At 41.6% G+C, this 23136-nt stretch overlaps 1 pseudogene; it reads left to right on the forward strand.

The window, feature by feature from the left end:
• Nucleotides 1-19655: 19655 nt before the first annotated feature.
• LOC138313756 (uncharacterized) lies at nucleotides 19656-22301 on the forward strand (annotated as a pseudogene).
• Nucleotides 22302-23136: the final 835 nt, after the last annotated feature.

The following is a 23136-nucleotide window of genomic DNA, read 5'->3' on the forward strand; positions in this document are numbered from 1 at the left end:
GGGATAACAACACTTAATATAGAAAGGCATTTCACATGGCCGTAATTGTTAGTCCATACTCACAATCATATAGTGTGATAAAGATAGAAAAAAAACACCATATTTTTCAACGATTGAAAATAATTGAAAAAGAAAGAAGTTGCCATAATATATATATGATCTTGTGACCAGAAATCAGTTTGTCATATGTGTGTGGTCATGTGACCAGAAATAATATTGTAATATGTGTGTGTTCATGAGACAAGGGAATGGGGATGTCCCAATATCATGACATGTTTTTAGTCATTTAACCAGGAAGCCCTTCCTCCCTTACATTGGTACTATTGACAGAACGGCTGGTACTGATGATAGCACCCCTTCCTCCCTTACATTGGTACTATTGACAGAACGGCTGGTACTGATGATAGCACCCCTTCCTCCCTTACATTGGTACTATTGACAGAACGGCTGGTACTGATGATGGCACCCCTTCCTCCCTTACATTGGTACTATTGACAGAACGGCTGGTACTGATGATAGCACCCCTTCCTCCCTTACATTGGTACTATTGACAGAACGGCTGGTACTGATGATAGCACCCCTTCCTCCCTTACATTGGTACTATTGACAGAACGGCTGGTACTGATGATAGCACCCCTTCCTCCCTTACATTGGTACTATTGACAGAACGGCTGGTACTGATGATAGCACCCCTTCCTCCCTTACATTGGTACTATTGACAGAACGGCTGGTACTGATGATGGCACCCCTTCCTCCCTTACATTGGTACTATTGACAGAACGACTGGTACTGATGATAGCACCCCTTCCTCCCTTACATTGGTACTATTGACAGAACGACTGGTACTGATGATAGCACCCCTTCCTCCCTTACATTGGTACTATTGACAGAAGCTGGTACTGATGACGACCCCTTCCTCCTTACATTGGTACTATTGATGTATGAGCACCCCTTCCTCCCTTACATTGGTACTATTGACAGAACGGCTGGTACTGATGATAGCACCCCTTCCTCCCTTACATTGGTACTATTGACAGAACGGCTGGTACTGATGATGGCACCCCTTCCTCCCTTACATTGGTACTATTGACAGAACGGCTGGTACTGATGATGGCACCCCTTCCTCCCTTACATTGGTACTATTGACAGAACGGCTGGTACTGATGATAGCACCCCTTCCTCCCTTACATTGGTACTATTGACAGAACGGCTGGTACTGATGATAGCACCCCTTCCTCCCTTACATTGGTACTATTGACAGAACGGCTGGTACTGATGATAGCACCCCTTCCTCCCTTACATTGGTACTATTGACAGAACGGCTGGTACTGATGATAGCACCCCTTCCTCCCTTACATTGGTACTATTGACAGAACGGCTGGTACTGATGATAGCACCCCTTCCTCACTTACATTGGTACTATTGACAGAACGGCTGGTACTGATGATAGCACCCCTTCCTCCCTTACATTGGTACTATTGACAGAAGGGCTGGTACTGATGATAGCACCCCTTCCTCCCTTACATTGGTACTATTGACAGAACGGCTGGTACTGATGATGGCACCCCTTCCTCCCTTACATTGGTACTATTGACAGAAGGGCTGGTACTGATGATAGCACCCCTTCCTCACTTACATTGGTACTATTGACAGAACGGCTGGTACTGATGATAGCACCCCTTCCTCCCTTACATTGGTACTATTGACAGAAGGGCTGGTACTGATGATAGCACCCCTTCCTCCCTTACATTGGTACTATTGACAGAAGGGCTGGTACTGATGATGGCACCCCTTCCTCACTTACATTGGTACTATTGACAGAACGGCTGGTACTGATGATAGCACCCCTTCCTCCCTTACATTGGTACTATTGACAGAACGTCTGGTACTGATGATAGCACCCCTTCCTCCCTTACATTGGTACTATTGACAGAACGGCTGGTACTGATGATAGCACCCCTTCCTCCCTTACATTGGTACTATTGACAGAAGGGCTGGTACTGATGATGGCACCCCTTCCTCACTTACATTGGTACTATTGACAGAACGGCTGGTACTGATGATAGCACCCCTTCCTCCCTTACATTGGTACTATTGACAGAACGGCTGGTACTGATGATGGCACCCCTTCCTCCCTTACATTGGTACTATTGACAGAACGGCTGGTACTGATGATAGCACCCCTTCCTCCCTTACATTGGTACTATTGACAGAACGGCTGGTACTGATGATAGCACCCCTTCCTCCCTTACATTGGTACTATTGACAGAACGGCTGGTACTGATGATAGCACCCCTTCCTCACTTACATTGGTACTATTGACAGAACGGCTGGTACTGATGATAGCACCCCTTCCACCCTTACATTGGTACTATTGACAGAACGGCTGGTACTGATGATGGCACCCCTTCCTCCCTTACATTGGTACTATTGACAGAAGGGCTGGTACTGATGATGGCACCCCTTCCTCACTTACATTGGTACTATTGACAGAACGGCTGGTACTGATGATGGCACCCCTTCCTCCCTTACATTGGTACTATTGACAGAACGGCTGGTACTGATGATAGCACCCCTTCCTCCCTTACATTGGTACTATTGACAGAACGGCTGGTACTGATGATGGCACCCCTTCCTCCCTTACATTGGTACTATTGACAGAAGGGCTGGTACTGATGATAGCACCCCTTCCTCCCTTACATTGGTACTATTGACAGAACGGCTGGTACTGATGATAGCACCCCTTCCTCCCTTACATTGGTACTATTGACAGAACGGCTGGTACTGATGATAGCACCCCTTCCTCCCTTACATTGGTACTATTGACAGAACGGCTGGTACTGATGATAGCACCCCTTCCTCCCTTACATTGGTACTATTGACAGAAGGGCTGGTACTGATGATAGCACCCCTTCCTCCCTTACATTGGTACTATTGACAGAACGGCTGGTACTGATGATAGCACCCCTTCCTCCCTTACATTGGTACTATTGACAGAACGGCTGGTACTGATGATAGCACCCCTTCCTCCCTTACATTGGTACTATTGACAGAACGGCTGGTACTGATGATAGCACCCCTTCCTCCCTTACATTGGTACTATTGACAGAACGGCTGGTACTGATGATAGCACCCCTTCCTCCCTTACATTGGTACTATTGACAGAACGGCTGGTACTGATGATAGCACCCCTTCCTCCCTTACATTGGTACTATTGACAGAACGGCTGGTACTGATGATAGCACCCCTTCCTCCCTTACATTGGTACTATTGACAGAACGGCTGGTACTGATGATGGCACCCCTTCCTCACTTACATTGGTACTATTGACAGAACGGCTGGTACTGATGATGGCACCCCTTCCTCCCTTACATTGGTACTATTGACAGAAGGGCTGGTACTGATGATAGCACCCCTTCCTCCCTTACATTGGTACTATTGACAGAACGGCTGGTACTGATGATAGCACCCCTTCCTCCCTTACATTGGTACTATTGACAGAACGGCTGGTACTGATGATAGCACCCCTTCCTCCCTTACATTGGTACTATTGACAGAACGGCTGGTACTGATGATAGCACCCCTTCCTCCCTTACATTGGTACTATTGACAGAACGGCTGGTACTGATGATAGCACCCCTTCCTCCCTTACATTGGTACTATTGACAGAACGGCTGGTACTGATGATAGCACCCCTTCCTCCCTTACATTGGTACTATTGACAGAACGGCTGGTACTGATGATAGCACCCCTTCCTCCCTTACATTGGTACTATTGACAGAACGGCTGGTACTGATGATAGCACCCCTTCCTCCCTTACATTGGTACTATTGACAGAACGGCTGGTACTGATGATAGCACCCCTTCCTCCCTTACATTGGTACTATTGACAGAACGGCTGGTACTGATGATAGCACCCCTTCCTCCCTTACATTGGTACTATTGACAGAACGGCTGGTACTGATGATAGCACCCCTTCCTCCCTTACATTGGTACTATTGACAGAAGGCTGGTACTGATGATGGCACCCCTTCCTCACTTACATTGGTACTATTGACAGAACGACTGGTACTGATGATAGCACCCCTTCCTCCCTTACATTGGTACTATTGACAGAACGGCTGGTACTGATGATGGCACCCCTTCCTCCCTTACATTGGTACTATTGACAGAACGGCTGGTACTGATGATGGCACCCCTTCCTCACTTACATTGGTACTATTGACAGAACGGCTGGTACTGATGATAGCACCCCTTCCACCCTTACATTGGTACTATTGACAGAACGGCAGGTACTGATGATGGCACCCCTTCCTCCCTTACATTGGTACTATTGACAGAAGGGCTGGTACTGATGATAGCACCCCTTCCTCACTTACATTGGTACTATTGACAGAACGACTGGTACTGATGATAGCACCCCTTCCTCCCTTACATTGGTACTATTGACAGAAGGGCTGGTACTGATGATAGCACCCCTTCCTCCCTTACATTGGTACTATTGACAGAAGGGCTGGTACTGATGATAGCACCCCTTCCTCCCTTACATTGGTACTATTGACAGAACGGCTGGTACTGATGATGGCACCCCTTCCTCCCTTACATTGGTACTATTGACAGAACGGCTGGTACTGATGATAGCACCCCTTCCTCCCTTACATTGGTACTATTGACAGAACGGCTGGTACTGATGATAGCACCCCTTCCTCCCTTACATTGGTACTATTGACAGAACGGCTGGTACTGATGATAGCACCCCTTCCTCCCTTACATTGGTACTATTGACAGAACGGCTGGTACTGATGATAGCACCCCTTCCTCCCTTACATTGGTACTATTGACAGAACGGCTGGTACTGATGATAGCACCCCTTCCTCCCTTACATTGGTACTATTGACAGAACGGCTGGTACTGATGATAGCACCCCTTCCTCCCTTACATTGGTACTATTGACAGAACGGCTGGTACTGATGATGGCACCCCTTCCTCCCTTACATTGGTACTATTGACAGAAGGGCTGGTACTGATGATAGCACCCCTTCCTCCCTTACATTGGTACTATTGACAGAACGGCTGGTACTGATGATAGCACCCCTTCCTCCCTTACATTGGTACTATTGACAGAACGGCTGGTACTGATGATAGCACCCCTTCCTCCCTTACATTGGTACTATTGACAGAACGGCTGGTACTGATGATAGCACCCCTTCCTCCCTTACATTGGTACTATTGACAGAAGGCTGGTACTGATGATAGCACCCCTTCCTCCCTTACATTGGTACTATTGACAGAACGGCTGGTACTGATGATGGCACCCCTTCCTCCCTTACATTGGTACTATTGACAGAACGGCTGGTACTGATGATGGCACCCCTTCCTCCCTTACATTGGTACTATTGACAGAACGGCTGGTACTGATGATAGCACCCCTTCCTCCCTTACATTGGTACTATTGACAGAACGGCTGGTACTGATGATAGCACCCCTTCCTCCCTTACATTGGTACTATTGACAGAACGGCTGGTACTGATGATAGCACCCCTTCCTCCCTTACATTGGTACTATTGACAGAACGGCTGGTACTGATGATAGCACCCCTTCCTCCCTTACATTGGTACTATTGACAGAACGGCTGGTACTGATGATAGCACCCCTTCCTCCCTTACATTGGTACTATTGACAGAACGGCTGGTACTGATGATAGCACCCCTTCCTCCCTTACATTGGTACTATTGACAGAACGGCTGGTACTGATGATAGCACCCCTTCCTCCCTTACATTGGTACTATTGACAGAAGGGCTGGTACTGATGATAGCACCCCTTCCTCCCTTACATTGGTACTATTGACAGAACGGCTGGTACTGATGATAGCACCCCTTCCTCCCTTACATTGGTACTATTGACAGAACGGCTGGTACTGATGATAGCACCCCTTCCTCCCTTACATTGGTACTATTGACAGAACGGCTGGTACTGATGATGGCACCCCTTCCTCCCTTACATTGGTACTATTGACAGAACGGCTGGTACTGATGATAGCACCCCTTCCTCCCTTACATTGGTACTATTGACAGAACGGCTGGTACTGATGATAGCACCCCTTCCTCCCTTACATTGGTACTATTGACAGAACGGCTGGTACTGATGATAGCACCCCTTCCTCCCTTACATTGGTACTATTGACAGAACGACTGGTACTGATGATAGCACCCCTTCCTCCCTTACATTGGTACTATTGACAGAAGGGCTGGTACTGATGATAGCACCCCTTCCTCACTTACATTGGTACTATTGACAGAACGGCTGGTACTGATGATAGCACCCCTTCCTCCCTTACATTGGTACTATTGACAGAACGGCTGGTACTGATGATAGCACCCCTTCCTCCCTTACATTGGTACTATTGACAGAAGGGCTGGTACTGATGATGGCACCCCTTCCTCACTTACATTGGTACTATTGACAGAACGGCTGGTACTGATGATAGCACCCCTTCCTCCCTTACATTGGTACTATTGACAGAACGGCTGGTACTGATGATGGCACCCCTTCCTCCCTTACATTGGTACTATTGACAGAACGGCTGGTACTGATGATAGCACCCCTTCCTCCCTTACATTGGTACTATTGACAGAACGGCTGGTACTGATGATAGCACCCCTTCCTCCCTTACATTGGTACTATTGACAGAAGGGCTGGTACTGATGATAGCACCCCTTCCTCCCTTACATTGGTACTATTGACAGAACGGCTGGTACTGATGATAGCACCCCTTCCTCCCTTACATTGGTACTATTGACAGAACGGCTGGTACTGATGATAGCACCCCTTCCTCCCTTACATTGGTACTATTGACAGAACGGCTGGTACTGATGATAGCACCCCTTCCTCCCTTACATTGGTACTATTGACAGAACGGCTGGTACTGATGATAGCACCCCTTCCTCCCTTACATTGGTACTATTGACAGAACGGCTGGTACTGATGATAGCACCCTTCCTCCCTTACATTGGTACTATTGACAGAAGGCTGGTACTGATGATAGCACCCCTTCCTCCCTTACATTGGTACTATTGACAGAACGGCTGGTACTGATGATAGCACCCCTTCCTCCCTTACATTGGTACTATTGACAGAAGGGCTGGTACTGATGATAGCACCCCTTCCTCCCTTACATTGGTACTATTGACAGAACGGCTGGTACTGATGATAGCACCCCTTCCTCCCTTACATTGGTACTATTGACAGAACGGCTGGTACTGATGATAGCACCCCTTCCTCCCTTACATTGGTACTATTGACAGAACGGCTGGTACTGATGATAGCACCCCTTCCTCCCTTACATTGGTACTATTGACAGAACGGCTGGTACTGATGATAGCACCCCTTCCTCCCTTACATTGGTACTATTGACAGAACGGCTGGTACTGATGATAGCACCCCTTCCTCCCTTACATTGGTACTATTGACAGAAGGGCTGGTACTGATGATAGCACCCCTTCCTCCCTTACATTGGTACTATTGACAGAACGGCTGGTACTGATGATAGCACCCCTTCCTCCCTTACATTGGTACTATTGACAGAACGGCTGGTACTGATGATGGCACCCCTTCCTCCCTTACATTGGTACTATTGACAGAAGGGCTGGTACTGATGATAGCACCCCTTCCTCCTTACATTGGTACTATTGACAGAACGGCTGGTACTGATGATAGCACCCCTTCCTCCCTTACATTGGTACTATTGACAGAAGGGCTGGTACTGATGATGGCACCCCTTCCTCCCTTACATTGGTACTATTGACAGAACGGCTGGTACTGATGATAGCACCCCTTCCTCCCTTACATTGGTACTATTGACAGAACGGCTGGTACTGATGATAGCACCCCTTCCTCCCTTACATTGGTACTATTGACAGAACGGCTGGTACTGATGATAGCACCCCTTCCTCCCTTACATTGGTACTATTGACAGAACGACTGGTACTGATGATGGCACCCCTTCCTCACTTACATTGGTACTATTGACAGAAGGGCTGGTACTGATGATAGCACCCCTTCCTCCCTTACATTGGTACTATTGACAGAACGGCTGGTACTGATGATAGCACCCCTTCCTCCCTTACATTGGTACTATTGACAGAAGGGCTGGTACTGATGATAGCACCCCTTCCTCCCTTACATTGGTACTATTGACAGAACGGCTGGTACTGATGATAGCACCCCTTCCTCACCCTTACATTGGTACTATTGACAGAAGGGCTGGTACTGATGATAGCACCCCTTCCTCCCTTACATTGGTACTATTGACAGAACGACTGGTACTGATGATGGCACCCCTTCCTCACTTACATTGGTACTATTGACAGAACGGCTGGTACTGATGATAGCACCCCTTCCTCCCTTACATTGGTACTATTGACAGAAGGGCTGGTACTGATGATGGCACCCCTTCCTCCCTTACATTGGTACTATTGACAGAACGGCTGGTACTGATGATAGCACCCCTTCCTCCCTTACATTGGTACTATTGACAGAACGACTGGTACTGATGATAGCACCCCTTCCTCCCTTACATTGGTACTATTGACAGAAGGGCTGGTACTGATGATGGCACCCCTTCCTCACTTACATTGGTACTATTGACAGAACGGCTGGTACTGATGATAGCACCCCTTCCACCCTTACATTGGTACTATTGACAGAACGGCTGGTACTGATGATGGCACCCCTTCCTCCCTTACATTGGTACTATTGACAGAAGGGCTGGTACTGATGATAGCACCCCTTCCTCCCTTACATTGGTACTATTGACAGAACGGCTGGTACTGATGATGGCACCCCTTCCTCCCTTACATTGGTACTATTGACAGAACGGCTGGTACTGATGATAGCACCCCTTCCTCCCTTACATTGGTACTATTGACAGAACGGCTGGTACTGATGATAGCACCCCTTCCTCACTTACATTGGTACTATTGACAGAACGGCTGGTACTGATGATAGCACCCCTTCCTCCCTTACATTGGTACTATTGACAGAACGGCTGGTACTGATGATGGCACCCCTTCCTCCCTTACATTGGTACTATTGACAGAACGGCTGGTACTGATGATAGCACCCCTTCCTCCCTTACATTGGTACTATTGACAGAACGGCTGGTACTGATGATAGCACCCCTTCCTCCCTTACATTGGTACTATTGACAGAACGGCTGGTACTGATGATAGCACCCCTTCCTCCCTTACATTGGTACTATTGACAGAACGGCTGGTACTGATGATAGCACCCCTTCCTCCCTTACATTGGTACTATTGACAGAACGGCTGGTACTGATGATAGCACCCCTTCCTCCCTTACATTGGTACTATTGACAGAACGGCTGGTACTGATGATGGCACCCCTTCCTCCCTTACATTGGTACTATTGACAGAACGGCTGGTACTGATGATAGCACCCCTTCCTCCCTTACATTGGTACTATTGACAGAAGGCTGGTACTGATGATAGCACCCCTTCCTCCCTTACATTGGTACTATTGACAGAACGGGCTGGTACTGATGATAGCACCCCTTCCTCCCTTACATTGGTACTATTGACAGAACGGCTGGTACTGATGATAGCACCCCTTCCTCACTTACATTGGTACCCCTTCCTATTGTACAGAAGGGCTGGTACTGATGATAGCACCCCTTCCTCCCTTACATTGGTACTATTGACAGAACGGCTGGTACTGATGATAGCACCCCTTCCTCCCTTACATTGGTACTATTGACAGAACGGCTGGTACTGATGATGGCACCCCTTCCTCCCTTACATTGGTACTATTGACAGAACGGCTGGTACTGATGATAGCACCCCTTCCTCCCTTACATTGGTACTATTGACAGAACGGCTGGTACTGATGATAGCACCCCTTCCTCCCTTACATTGGTACTATTGACAGAAGGGCTGGTACTGATGATAGCACCCCTTCCTCACTTACATTGGTACTATTGACAGAACGGCTGGTACTGATGATAGCACCCCTTCCTCCCTTACATTGGTACTATTGACAGAACGGCTGGTACTGATGATGGCACCCCTTCCTCCCTTACATTGGTACTATTGACAGAAGGGCTGGTACTGATGATAGCACCCCTTCCTCCCTTACATTGGTACTATTGACAGAACTGTGGCTGGTACTGATGATGGCACCCCTTCCTCCCTTACATTGGTACTATTGACAGAACGGCTGGTACTGATGATAGCACCCCTTCCTCCCTTACATTGGTACTATTGACAGAACGGCTGGTACTGATGATAGCACCCCTTCCTCCCTTACATTGGTACTATTGACAGAACGGCTGGTACTGATGATAGCACCCCTTCCTCCCTTACATTGGTACTATTGACAGAACGGCTGGTACTGATGATAGCACCCCTTCCTCCCTTACATTGGTACTATTGACAGAACGGCTGGTACTGATGATGAGCACCCCTTCCTCCCTTACATTGGTACTATTGACAGAACGGCTGGTACTGATGATAGCACCCCTTCCTCCCTTACATTGGTACTATATTGACAGAAGGGCTGGTACTGATGATAGCACCCCTTCCTCCCTTACATTGGTACTATTGACAGAAGGGCTGGTACTGATGATAGCACCCTTCCTCCCTTACATTGGTACTATTGACAGAACGGCTGGTACTGATGATAGCACCCCTTCCTCCCTTACATTGGTACTATTGACAGAAGGGCTGGTACTGATGATAGCACCCCTTCCTCCTTACATTGGTACTATTGACAGAACGGCTGGTACTGATGATAGCACCCCTTCCTCCCTTACATTGGTACTATTGACAGAACGGCTGGTACTGATGATAGCACCCCTTCCTCCTTACATTGGTACTATTGACAGAAGGGATGGTACTGATGATAGCACCCCTTATTGTTTTGAAGTTTCTGCGACCACTGAAGTACACTCAAAGAATTAAATTATTTTGATAATGAATGGTGTGATACATCGATTGTCAATATTACTGCACAGTAGGCCTATGCAGTGCATTGGGAAACGACGAGAGTTATCTCCCATTTGTGTAACTCTTCTTTTCTGTGGATGGCGGCGAAGAGCCCCTGGCCGATGAGTCCTTACATGTGTCACTATGTATGTAACATCACACCTATGTGATTGTTTTCCTGAATAATATTAATGTAAAAAAAGACACGAACAAGCATATGATAATAATGTTAGTATGTACTTGATGAATGTCATATGATTAATCGGAACAACTACTGGTGGCCAGTTCAGCAGTTGCCCAGTACTGCCAGTAGACTAGTCACACTGTGACGCATAAAGAGTAACACAACTCGCACTTTGCTGTTTCCAATATCCCATCGTCTCTTAGCTAATACTGTTAGATATTATAATAAAAATTGCATTAAACACTACCGAGATTATTTCGATAATTATGTTTTATTAAAGTGGCGAGAGAATAACTACAAATATCACTTGAATCATGCCCTGTTAATAGGCCTAGTGCGGTACGAAAGTAGAACTATTTCCCACATGCGACGGACTAGTGTGCATGGATGATGGATACTTTACAGTATGGGAACAATGTTTGAGGGTAATACAAATGGGCTAATTTATTCAGTTTGAATTTTAATAAAGTTCTGTGACACAAAATCTAAGATTTATGGACCACTTAATTGGTTATTTTTTTCTATTATCGGCTCATCACTAGTATATAAGTAACTCCAGTACCAAAATAGTATTGTATGATTGATTTTTTATCTGTATGTATTGTATCCTATACACAGAAACTTGAATTTGAATGTCTCACTATATACATATATGTAAGAATAGACGAATAGACAGTATATGTTTATAAATTTTTACCGAGGTACATGGTAGCTCCTAATGTTGGAGCTAAGTGTAATATGTTTCGCATTTTAAATATGAATCACAGCATTTCCAATATCATTTGTTTACACACTTATTGTTTATACTAATTTATTTAAAATTGGTATTTACCACTAAATGTGTAAAGTAAATTCTTTGAACCAGAGAACATTGGTAGAGTGTAAAATATTCTACATTGAAACTTCTGAAGTATTTTTTAATGCATCACTGTTTATTTATTGTAACAATGTTTATAAAATTGAATTAATGCAATTTTAAAATCAAGAACATAACATCTAGTTTTATAATAAATTGGAGTACTAGTACCATGTTTGGAGAAAATTATATCACAAAATCATTCTTTATATCAAGAGAGTTTGTAGTATAACATTTATCAATTAATATACTAAGTTTACACAACTATATCACATGCATTAATTATCCATTTTTTTCCCAATCGTTCCATTATCAATCATTACTGACTTTTCATACTGAAATGTAGCTTTGATAATAATATAAGATGTAAATCACAAACAAATGCATGTCTATACAGTAGTGTCAATCATATTCTACTGTTCAGTACACTCTAAGATTTTCAGCAAAGGCTATGAAACGCAGTTAGACCTTCAAATATTTGCAAATGCTTTCTTAGGTTTATCCAATTCCATGAATCACTTAAATAGAAATTGCATAAAAACTCTATTCAGATTAATGTCTACAGTGACATCGATTTTATAATACATAAATTTACAAACTTGCATTTATTATAATATCAATATTCTTTATACTGACCTGACATACATAAACTTCCAAATTTCTGGCGTGTTAGTTAAAACAGACATGCATAAACATCAGGATCTTGGGACTTGAGGTTAAAAAAGAAAAATCGAAAAAACCAGAGGCTGTTATGATTATCCTTGGTTACAATTACTGAATAGTATTGATTTATAGACTCTCATCAACAATAGGGGACTTCACCTGTCAGGACATACATGGTTTATAGCATATCGTTGGGGGCGGGGGGGGTGTAACATGACTTGAACAATTAGACAATTTTCTTGTTCATAGTGGTAGAAAGTCCTTTACAAGGGATTTTGAGGTGGGTAAAGTACAATTCATACTGTCATATTAGTCCAACCCATACCTATTGGAATTCATTCCTCGATACTACCAGGGGTTTTTACCCGGGGATCACTTTACGGATCTCTATACCACTTGGACTAATCTCATAGTGAAATTGAAGGCAGCTCAGCGGAAAAACATTTGACCAATCACAGGCTAGCGAAAGATTTCCTTTGAAGACTACAGAGAGAGCGACGCCTACATCCAAAGCCACACAGTCAACCACAGCTGTACCGCTATAAAGAAACGGCTCTTTTGATGAACATACAAATGACTAAAATTACATGTTCTATTCTGTTTTGCCTCCAGTTTTACTATGAGATAGTCCACTAGGGGTGTATAATATCGTAAGTGATCGGAACCCCTGGAATATCGAGGATTGCCATCATGATTTTTATGATGTCATTCCCTTGATGCAAGATTGGTGAAAATCACAATATAACTGTGGGAAGGGTGGATTAGGTTGACAGTAAATAGTACTTTACCCATTATCGTTTTGGGATCTCGAAACTCCGTATTGTGAAATATACACCTGCATGTTACATTTATGAATATCAAAACTATCAGAAATGCATGCACTTTGTTTCATAATAGCTAAGATACTTTCAGACAAATTGCTTGTCCTGTATAGTTGAAATAATTTATGAGGAGGAAATATGGAAAGGTAACTATTTCAGCAGAAAAAAATTTACTTATACATGTATTCTGTTTTTACTAAAATTACCAGATTTTATCATTGCCCTCTTCTATATTTTTACAGATTGGAAACCTGGAGTCATGATCATGATGGCATCAAGCTAAATTATAACTTTCCAAGGTAATTCTTACAATTCTATATAGCTTTGTATTTGTGTCGAATATGGTATCATATACATTATACCTGGGATAAGCAAGCAGGTCAAGCAAGATTATGTATGAATTATGAAAAAGAAAGGGAAACCGTATTGTGATTACTGTGTGTAAAGTAATATATGTTATCTCCGCACCTCAATACACTTTTAGGAATTGGTAACGAGGAAATTCTGCAAGAAATTTTGCTTTAGGTATTCTTAATGTTAAGGCAAAGACAAAGTGTTATCCTCCAATGTCATTTGCCAACATGCTTTATGTATTTATAAATGCTAAATATATAGATATACCTGATCTCTGTCAGTTCTATGATACTGATACTACTAGTACTGTATAATTGCTAGGAAGAAGTAACAGGGTTTTTTATTGCTTTTTTTGGTTAAAGATCTTGTGTCTACCTGAAAGAATACTAAAGTCTAGTCCAAGCACTGTATAAATTGTTATATTTTTTGTATTACAGGTAGAGAGCATTTGGAGTTTTACTGTCGGTAAGTATAAACAAAAAATAAGCTTTCTTCTTGCTGGGATTTTTTCTGCTGTGTTATAATAAAAGTAAATAAGCGATAATTAAGAACAAAGTCATTGAAGAATTGAAAGTATTCAATATTTTGATTACATTATAACAAAATACACGAGAAAACATTTATGTAGAAAGTAGTATTTTCCTGACAAGTTGTTATTTTTTGGCAAAAATATATAATTTCTGAAATATTTTTAATTGCCCAGGACTTTTTGAGAAATGCCCGAGAACTTATTTTGAAATATGTCCGAGTACTCATTTTGATATATGTTTGAGAACACATGAATTACCTGAGAACTCATATGAAATATGCTTGAGAACACATTTTGAAATATGCTTGAGAACACATTTTGTGATATGCTTGAGAACACATTTTGAGATATGATTGAGAACACATTTTGAGATATGACTGAGAACACATTTTGAGATATGATTGAGAACACATTTTGAGATATGATTGAGAACACATTTTGAGATATCATTGAGAAAACACATTTTGAGATATGATTGAGAACACATTTTGAGATATGATTGAGAACGCATTTTGAGATATGATTGAGAACACATTTTGAGATATGATTGAGAACACATTTTGAGATATGATTGAAAACACATTTTGAGATATGATTGAGAACGCATTTTGAGATATGCCGGAGAACTCATTTTGAAAATATGCTTGATATCTTGATTTGAGATATGTATGAAAACTGAATTTGATAACTCATTTTCAATTGCCAAGATGATTTGGAGATGTGCTTGAAAACCTGTTTTGAGATACGATTTGGAATTCTTTTTGAGTTGCTTGAGAAGTTATTAAAGACCTATGTTTGAGAACTCTTTTGCATCATTTAGGTAGTTTGTTTTTGTGATATGCTGTAGAATGGCATTACTTGAACATGAGAAAGGACAAATTGATATGGATTTGCACGAGAAAGGCATTTCTTGAACATGACGAAGAACAAATTGATATGGATTTGCACGAGAAAGGCATTTCTTGAACATGAGAAAGGACAAATTGATATGGATTTGCACGAGAAAGACATTTCTTGAACATGAGAAAGGACAAATTGATATGGATTTTGCACAAGAAAGGCATTTCTTGAACATGAGAAAGGACAAATTGATATGGATTTGCACAAGAAAGGCATTTCTCGAACATAAGAAAGGAAAAATTTAAATTGATTTATGTTGAAGATGATTATCATTGGTGAAAGTTAAAGTAAAGTCATTTTTAAAAATCAATGCATTAGATTTGAAAATGATGGGAGGAGTACATTCACAGATATAATAACTACTATATTTCCTATCTTTAGTCTTTGAATGCTGAAAGTAAAACTAAGCCAAATCTTGCGAGTATAGCGTCTTAAACTTTTGTTAGAAACAAAAACACCAATAATGGCATATACCAGTAGACCAAGTTCGGTTATATTTGCTGACTATTGTCAAGGTTCCCAACAATATGCAGAAAGTTCACGAGGAAAGCAGTGTATGACAAACTGTTTGATGTTTTTAGTCCACTCCCATTTTAAACCAGTGAAAGAGTTTGACAAAGCAGACTTACATGTTATTCTTGATTCTGGAGACATGTTGTACAGGACTTTAAGTAAAACTAATGATATGCTGCTTGTTTCTGATTTGCCAAAATGTTTGCGAATAAATCATGCATATATTACATCAACATTGTCCAAAACATTTGCTGGAATCATGGCACCAGGGCTTGTTTCATCTGGTATTGGATATTCGCTGGATAATGCACTAGGTCGAGCTTTCAGAGATTGTGAATGCATCACTTGTGATTTTCCACTCCTCTGCGATTGGCATACTGAAGGAAAATGGTATGTACTATGTCTTTGATTCACATAGCAGGGGTTGCTGACGCATTATGTCAACCAGAGGGAAGCAGTGTTTTGTCAATATTGCCCAATCTTTCAACACTGTGTGGTTTTTTGAGAGCACTTTGTTGTTCGTTATCAAAGAACAATTTGACGAATGTGCAATTTGAAGTTCACGGTTTGCGAGTAAAGCAGGTGAAAAGCAAAGCCAAAAGCAGCCATTGCAGTAACCCATTTGGACAGATACAGGTATATTGTTAATCAAAGAAAACCGACCATATCTATTCAATCCTGTGTCTTGCCAACAGCGAATTCCCTTGTTGACCTACCTCTTCCTTTTCTTGATAAAAGTAATGTACAAACACCTCATATAAGGAAAAGAACAGCAAACTTGCCATCTCCTGAGGAAAAAACAAGAGAAACATGGAAGGAGGGACACGTATGTCAAATCAAAACAGTACACCTTTAGGGAACATAACAACTGGTTATGGGGAATCATATGAACATTCACACAAAGAGAAATCTTGTAAACCACAATATGTCATCAGTGCTGACTATTGTCAAGGTTCCCAACAATATGCAGAAAGTTCACGAGGAAAGCAGTGTATGACAAACTGTTTGATGTTTTTAGTCCACTCCCATTTTAAAAACCAGTGAAAGAGTTCGACAAAGCAGACTTACATGTTATTCTTGATTCTGGAGACATGTTGTACAGGACTTTAAGTAAAACTGATGATATGCTGCTTGTTTCTGATTTGCCAAAATGTTTGCGAATAAATCATGCATATATTGCATCAACATTGTCCAAAACATTTGCTGGAATCATGGCACCAGGGCCTGTTTCATCTGGTATTGGATATTCGCTGGAAAGTGCACTAGGTCGAGCTTTCAGAGATGTGAATGCATCACTTGTAATTTTTCATTCTTCTGCAATTGGCATATTGAAGGAAAATGGTATGTACTATGTCTTTGATTCGCATAGCAGGGGTGCCGACTCGTTATGTCAACCAGAAGGAAGCAGTGTTTTGTCAATCTTGCCCAATCTTTCAACACTGTGTGGTTTTTTGAGAGCACTTTGTTGTTCGTTATCAAAGAACAATCTGACAAAATGTGCAATTTGAAGTTCACGGATTGCGAGTAAAGCAAGTGAAAACAAAGCCAAAATCAACCATCACATATCTTGATACTTATCGACAGAGTGTGGCAAACCATAGAAAAATATCAAATTCACTCCTGCTAAGCCTGCCAACAATGTATCCTTTAGTGAATGAGTCTGTACCTTTCATTGTACCGAATTCTTCACAATCGACTACCACGAGGAAAAGAAAAAACATTAATCAGGAGACGCATAAGGATGTAAAAGCAAGCAAGATTTGCATACAAGGAAAACAAACCCCCGTTTCTAAATCGACTCAAGATGACATGAATTCAAAATGTATAGAAGCATTTAAAAAAAGAGGTGTCTGATGGTCCAGTATATGTATGTACTTGTTGCACGCAGACTTGGTTTGCAAGTAGTGTGTTAAATGTGAATAATTCATTAAATGCCCAGTCAGACTTTGCTAAATCATGCTATAATGGTATTAAAAGTCATAATAGTTGTGAATGGATATGTATTACATGTTTAGGGTCCATTCTGAAGAGACAAATGCCAAGCTTGTGCAATAAAGAATGGTATGGGATTTCCTTCTAAGCCACCAGAATTAGACATAACAGAAATGGAGGAAAGACTAATAAGTCCGCGAATTCCTTTTATGCAATTGTATGAAAAACCACGTGGAGGTCAAAGAAGTCTTCGAGGAAATATAGTTAATGTTCCCACAGATGTGGATTCAACTATGAAAAGTTTGCCTCGAACACTTGCTAATACTGAAACAATTCAAGTAAAACTAAAGAGAAGGCTGAGCAACAAACATTCTGTCATGTACCAAAGTATACGGCCAAATAAATGCATTGATGCTCTGAAATGGTTACTGCAGAATAGCTTGGTTTTTTCAACATGAAAGGCATCAGACTAAATGAAAGTTGGCAAATAAATGAACAAAATACATGGTATGATATCCATAATGCAAACTCAGACTCTGATCAACCAAATGAGGATTTGGGGCAAAATGACAAACTTGAGTGAAAGTTCAACTCATGCAGGGAAGGGTTTTATGCTAAATCTATGAACATCACTGAAGACTTGTATCATCCTGAAAAAGACTTTGTTAAAACTAATCACATCAAAGGGGACTCAAATCCACCAGAGGAGAATTGTCTTGGAATCTCTCATCATGCCACTGAAGGCTTAAATCAGTCCAAGAGAAGTGGTCTGAAAATGGCAAATATCGCAGAGCAAAGCTGTGCTATCACTGGAGAAGGTACAGAGCACTCGGAAATAGTCCAATCAAATGTCATTGACCGGGGCTCAAATAAACTAGAGGAAAGGTTATAACACATAACAAAGCCGTAGTAGAGTGTTCAAATCAACCAGAGGAAAGCTATCAACTTGTGTCAAATGCGAATAGCATAAGTTCGTCATTTGTGAAAGATAACTCATGCTTGAAAAACAATAACAGCAGTTGAACAAGATGTCGCCATCAAGGGTGAAAATGATTCTGATGATTCTGATGGCTGGACGGAAGTCAAGCAGTTTGAAGATCGGATCACCGGAAATACAGATACGTTGTTACATCCTGCTGATGTTCGTGCTTTGAATAGAACTTTGACATTTGCACCAGGTGAAGGTCAAACACCACTTGGCTTGTATCGAGATAAGGATGCTGAGTATTTAGCATTTCCAACCATCTATTGTGGACAAAGGCGCCCAGGACAACAAATCCCGTAAAACTCCTGTACATTACAGCACAATATGTCGATGGGAAATGCGTTGTCAAGATAGGAGAGCTGCATGTTCTATTCCAAATCTGTTTTTCAAAATGAAAAAACTTCAGATAAAAGCAAATTCAAGATAAGGTTGCATTGGCAATGAGGAAATGCAAGGATACAAGTAAGAAAATAACTGCCGCAGATGTTCTTAATTCAGCTTCATTTGACAATGTTGTTAGACTGAATGAAGGTTTCAGAGTGTTGCGTACAATTAGAGGGTCTCCAGCATACTGGGAACAAGCAAAGAAGGACATATTTGCAATGATTCGGCAATTAGGTATTCCTACATGGTTTTGTTCTTTCTCTGCTGCGGAAACAAGATGGCACAGCCTTTTAAGGGTCCTTGGTAAACTACTCAAAAACAAAGATTTCACAGATGAAGAGTTACAAACTTTGCCTTGGGTAGAGAAATGTGAATTAATCAAGTCAGATCCTGTGACATGTGCAAGGTATTTCCAGAACAGGGTACAAATTTTCATATCTAAAGTTTTGAAAGGAGCCTCTGAACCCTTAGGTAAAGTGAAAGATTTTTTCTATCGAGTTGAGTTTCAGCAAAGAGGTTCACCTCATATACATATGTTGGCATGGATTGAAAATGCTCCACGATATGGACAAGATGCCAACCATGAAGTCGAAAGTTTCATTGATGCACATTCTACTTGCTCCAAAGAAAGTGACAGGCCAGATTTGATTAATTATCAGACTCACCGGCACGCACGTACATGCAGAAAAAGGGGAAAGGCTGTTTGTCGATTCGGATTTCCACTGTTCCCAATGCATAAGACTCTGATCTTAGAACCATTAAAAGAAGTTGAATACGAGACAAATCCAAAAGTTCAGGCAAATTTCATTAATATTTGTGAAATGCTGCATACAATGACAATGGGAGAGGATATTTCTTTTCCAGAATTCCTTCAAAAACTTGAAATGACTGAAGAAATGTATTTGAATGCAATCAGATCATCTTTGACATCACCCAAAATCTTCCTGGCTCGCAAACCTTCATAAGTAAGAATCAATTCCTACAACAAGGTTCTTTTGGAATCATGGGAAGCAAACATAGACGTTCAGTTTGTACTTGATGCCTATTCCTGTGCTTCATATATTGTTTCTTACATATCGAAAGGACAAAGAGGCATGTCCAACTTACTGTATCAAGCATGCAGAGATGTCCAAAAAGGAAATACCGACTTAAAACAACAAGTTAGACACATAGGAAACAAATTTCTCACTCATGTTGAGGTTTGTGCCCAAGAGGCAGCATATTTGGTTTTGCAAATGAATTTACGCAGATCAAGTAGAAGCGTTGTGTTCATAAACACCTCTGAGCCTAAGGACCCCGCACTTACTTGCTAAAACCAACACACATTTTGGAAGATATGCCCAAAAACTCCACAAACATTGAGTCTGACAATCATGTGAAACGTTACCAAAGGCGACCGCGAGCAATGCAACAGTGTTGTTTGGCAGATTTTGTATCCAAATTTGAAGCAATACTTCCAAATGGCAAGAGGAAAAAAGTAAAACAATCTTCAGACGGATACTTGCTGGAAAATATTGAAGAAGCTAATGAAGATGAAAATGAAGGATTAGATGAGAACAATCTAGATGACTTCCAAACACTTGATGATGAAATTCAAGATGTTAATACCAGTGAATATCTCATGAGAGACGGCACTGTGCTGAAAAAGAGGAGTACAATGAAAATCATACGCATATGTCAGGTTCAGCAAGGTCCATGATGCTGAAAACCATTACCGTGAACAGCTTATGCTTTTTAAACCTTGGCGTGACGAAATCAGTGACTTGCTAGGTGAATTCAATAGCTATGAACAAAGCTACCAATAATCATTTGCACACAATTCAAGCGAACAAAAAGGACTACGAAGACAAAGGTGCACAAGATATTGAGCTTGTTGAAGACCATCTGCAAATGCAAGAAAATGCACGTGTTGTTGCACCAGGCATACAGCATATTGAAGAAATAGACAGAAACGAGGAATCAACACCAAGCGCTCTGTATGGATGCTTTGACCCGGACAAACCCAGCAAAATTATGACTTAGCAGTAGACCTTGGTATAACTAGAAAACAGATTGATTCAAAGGAATCATATGTTAACGATATGTCCAATGATGAGTATATGACATTGGCACAGTCATTGAACAGTAAGCAAGAGATGTTCTTCAATCATGTACTCCATTGGTTTAAGACTGAAAGCAAGCCAATTTACTGTTTTTTGACTGGAGGAGCTGGCGTTGGAAAGAGTGTGCTTACAACTGCATTATTCCAGGCAATTACAAGATTCTTTGCAAAACAATTAGGAGAATGTCCAGATGAAACAAAAGCGGTTCTTTGTGCACCCACGGGAAAAGCAGCTCACAACATAGGAGGAAGCACTATCCATTCATTGTTTTGTATTCCTGCCAACCAAGGATTCAGATACAAACCACTTGATTCTCAACAACTTGACACACTAAGAGTGAAATTCCATAGTCTCAAAGTTGTTTTCATTGATGAAATATCCATGGTGGGCAACAAGATGTTCAATTACATCAATAGAAGGCTACAAGAAATATTTGCATCGGAAACTCCCTTTGGTGGCGTGAGCATCATAGCAATCGGTGACCTCTATCAGCTGAAACCAGTCATGGATGGTTGGATCTTTGAAGACCTGAAAGAAGATTTTGGTCCACTTGCAATGAACTTATGGATTGATCACTTTGAATTATTTGAGCTCACAGAAATCATGCGTCAGAAAGATGATGCTGAATTTGCAGAACTTTTGAACAGACTGAGAGAAGGGCTTTATACATCAGAAGACCTGAGCAAACTTTCCCAAAATATCATTCAAGAACCTGAAACTGTCTCTCGTAAACCATTCCTTTTCACCACAAACGCAGAGGTCAACACTCACAATGGAAGTGCCTTTCAAAATGCAAGCATGCATTCAAAATGTTCTGTGCAAGCAATAGATACTGTTAACGGAGATATGTCTGAAGCAGTTAAATCAAAGATTCTTGATCAGATTCCAGATAATCCATCCAAAACAATGGGCTTATTTCTACAGTTGGACATTGCAGAGAACTTACCAGCAGAAGTATGTGTCAATGTTGATGTTGAAGATGGGCTAACAAATGGAACTCCAGGAATTGTAAAGAAACTGGACTTCAGAGTTAATGATTCAGCAAGATGCAGTATAATTTGGGTCCTTTTTTCCTGAACCAAGCACTGGCTCTAAGACAAGAATGAAGTTCTCTCATTTGTATGCTCATGGCATTTGTAAAACATGGACTCCAGTTTCTTGAAATCACCAGAAAGTTTCCTGTTGGGAGAAATCAATCGTGCTTTGTTACACGCAGACAATTTCCCTTGAAATTAGCTGCAGCGAAAACAATACACAAGGCACAAGGTTCAACCATGGACACTGCTGTTCTACACTTTGGCAACAGAAAAACAGGAGCATATGCATTATGTTGGCCTTAGCAGAGTCCGAAAGCTAGAAAATGTGCATATACTGAAATTGAGTGAAAATAAAATTTCAGTTTCCCAAGCAGTGACACAAGAAATGAACAGGCTAAGGCAATATGCATACCTACAGCCATGCATTCCATGTCTGAATACAATTCAGACTGATCTGAAAATTGTGTATCACAATAGTAGATCATCACTTCACTTGCACATAAGTGACCTCGTAGCTCAAGATATATGCTGTCTGCAGATATCATTGCAATATCCGAAAGCCCCGGCTACAACCATCTGATCATGATAGCATGTACAAACTTCCAGGTTTCACTATGATCCGTGCTGATGATTCCACGACCACTAACCAAAATAGGCCATACAAAGGAATGGTTGTTTACTCAAAAATCCACCTGGAAGACATTAAATCATTCACCCTATTTGGAATAGAAACTGTCGTTGCTACTATATTGCACAGAGATGTACTAACGCAACTTGTCTTCATCTACAATCCACCTCCAAATGCCAACATAACAAATTTCATTTTGTTTTTGCGAGACGTGTTGCAGACAGTCAATTCTGATCTTCCATTGATC

The sequence above is a fragment of the Argopecten irradians genome, unplaced genomic scaffold, assembly GCF_041381155.1.
Source record: "Argopecten irradians isolate NY unplaced genomic scaffold, Ai_NY scaffold_0890, whole genome shotgun sequence".
NCBI classification, from domain to species: Eukaryota; Metazoa; Mollusca; class Bivalvia; order Pectinida; family Pectinidae; genus Argopecten; species Argopecten irradians.